This window comes from Sinocyclocheilus grahami, unplaced genomic scaffold, assembly GCF_001515645.1.
Source record: "Sinocyclocheilus grahami isolate Dianchi unplaced genomic scaffold, SAMN03320097.WGS_v1.1 scaffold1557.1, whole genome shotgun sequence".
In the NCBI taxonomy this organism is placed as follows: domain Eukaryota; kingdom Metazoa; phylum Chordata; class Actinopteri; order Cypriniformes; family Cyprinidae; genus Sinocyclocheilus; species Sinocyclocheilus grahami.
The window spans coordinates 193925-196836 of record NW_015506736.1 but is presented as its reverse complement, the minus strand read 5'-3'; positions in this window follow the sequence as shown (position 1 = coordinate 196836).

Sequence of the window (2912 nt, the reverse complement as noted above, 5' to 3'; positions counted from 1 at the left end):
TGTACTCGAGTATGTTTGTAGTAATACAAATATACTATAAACATACTTGTATTTCAAGTGCATTTTTAATACATTTAATAGTATGTTTTGTTTTGTTTTTCACCAAAGTATATATGCTGCTGGCCTTTTTTTAGTGTACTTTATGAATATTTGTAATGTACACAACAATATATAATACATTAACGTTTTCTAGATATCAAAGACACACTTTGTGTACACGTGTGTGTATATACTGAAAAAAGCAGCTTTATAATATACTAGTTGTGTAATGCTAATGCATTTCCAATGAGCTGAAATACATTTGAAATGTACTTGAAGTACATTAAAACGATGCTTTAAATATACTCTAACTGTAGTTCGTGAAGTATTAATAGGACATTTTAAATGTATTTTAAGAAATACACTTAAATTGCACTAAAAATACTTAAAGTGGTTCCAATTTAACACAATTTCAATATATTAAATATTACAAATAGATTAAAATCCAACTTAAGCATATCTTGAAATACACTTAATATACTTAAAGTTGTTTCAAAATAATACATTTAATATGTACTTAGTATAGTATAATTTAAATATAGTAAGTATGTCTGAAAAAGCACAATTTAAATATATTTATTTTTCACCTGAGTTATTACTGATGATCAGCTTACTTTCTCAGACCACATTACTAAAACGGTTACAATTAATCCAGAACCTTGTGAATCTTTAATGAGCCAAAAAGAACGCATGTCACGCCTCTGTTTATCAATTTGCACTGGCTACCAGTAGCTGCTCGCATTAAATTCAAGGCATTGATGTTTGCCTACAAAACCACCACTGGCTCTGCACCCCTTTACCTAAATTCATTACTTCAGACTTATGTGCCCTCTAGAAGCTTGCGTTCTGCAAGTGAACGTCGTTTTATTGTGCCATCCTAAAGAAGCACAAAATCACTTTTACGGACTTTTAAATGAAATGTTCCCTCTTCCAACTTTATTTGACCCTCTAACTCTAGCACTCTTTATTCTAATTCTATTCTTTAAAAAAAAAAAAAAAACACTTGTCCCTTTTAGACTTGCGCTCTATTCATTTGCTGCTTGTTTTCTTAAAAAAAAACGAACACTTGCTTTCTAATCTTTTTGTATGTCCCTTTTAGACTTGCGCTCTATTCATTTGCTGCTTGTTTTCTTAAAAAAAAAACGAACACTTGCTTTCTAATCTTTTTGTATTCTATTTTCTTTTCATTTATAATACAATTAACAAAAGCAAAAAAGACCTCTAACACTAGCTTGCTCTATTCTTTTTCTATTCTATCCGTTTTCTTTCTTTTTATTTACTATATTATTTAAAAAATCCTTGCTACGTGTACTGCGTTAAGCTAACTGAGACTTGTTATAGCATTATCATTGCTCTTTTGTTAATTTTGATTGCTTCCATTGTCCTTATTTGTAAGTCGCTTTGGATAAAAGCTTCTGCTAAATGACTAAATGTAATGTAATGTTTGTCTTGAGCAGGCTAATCAATGTTTTTATCAATAACCTGCCACACTGTACCACTGTAATGTGGGGTTTGGGTTTTGTTTCATGTTCATGTTTTCCATGTCTTTTATTTTGTATTGTTTTATGCTGTTAGTGTCATGCTTCCCTTGCCCTCTTGTCTTCATTCTATTGGTTCCTCTGTTCATTGTGTCATGTTCTGATTGGTTGTCTTAGTCATGTGTCTTGTTTCCCATTGGTTTGTTCTTGTCATGTGACCCTCATTGTCTGATATAATTAGCCATCATGTTCCCATAGTCTTGGTCGTGTATGGATGTTGTAACCTGCTGTCGGTGAGTCTAGTCTGTTCAAGTCAAGTCAAGTCAAGTCAAGTCAAGTCAAGTCAAGTCAAGTCAAGTCAAGTCAAGTCAAGTCAGTTCAGTTCAAGTCAGTTCAGTTCAAGTCAAGTCAAGTCTCGGATTATTGTTTGGATGTTTGGATCACACTGTAAATAAACTGCACTTGGGTTCTTCACCACGCTCGCCTTCAGTGGATTGACTCGTTACAACCACACAGACATCTCTTAGGTCAATGCTGGTAGTTTCAAGTCTGTTAAAGGAATAGTTCACCTAAAAAGGAAAATTCTGTCATGAAAACAAAAGAAAATCATACAAATTTGGAAGGATACAGCAGGAGAGTAAATCAAGCTTTTACTGCAAATGTCACTAATGCCTCATTTAACCATATGTAAATTCAGCACAGCTGCAGTTATACCTCTAGGCCTTCCACCAAACAGAAAAGGTACATCGGAAAGTAAAGGCCAGAAGAAGATTCAGAGCGGGTGATTCTCATTTACGTGTCATTGAGGTTTTACCTTTGTGTGATGTTAATGAAGAGAAGTCATTGCTTGCATTGCAAGCATTGGTGTGCTTGATTGCTTTGATAGCTGCTTGGAGAACAAGTTAGCTTTAAGCCTTACCCACACTGTTGCTACTTTCCTTGGAAATAAAACATCATCATTGGAGAGTTGTGTACATTAGATTTTGCCTGAAGCATGTTCTATATTTTGATGGTGAAAAAATGAACTGTGTACACTTTGGTGCTAAATAGAAGCCTTTTTATAGGGTTCAATAAAGAACCATGCTTTGAAAATACTATATAGGACCTTAATGGTGTTATAAATAACCTATTTAATAATAGTTTATTTTCATTAATATTAGTATATTTCTATCATAATATTAGTATTATTTGTATATTATTTATTAATATTGTTTTTTTTACCCTTCTATCTACCTGGTATTACAATATCTTATAGGGTCTATTAGGTTTTACATAAAACAACAACAGCATGTTGTCAATTAGGTACTTACATTTTTTTTAATGACGTGAAATTGTAGCAAACAAGACTCTACAGTTATTAGCAGAATACATTAATAAATGACAATTGACATTGAA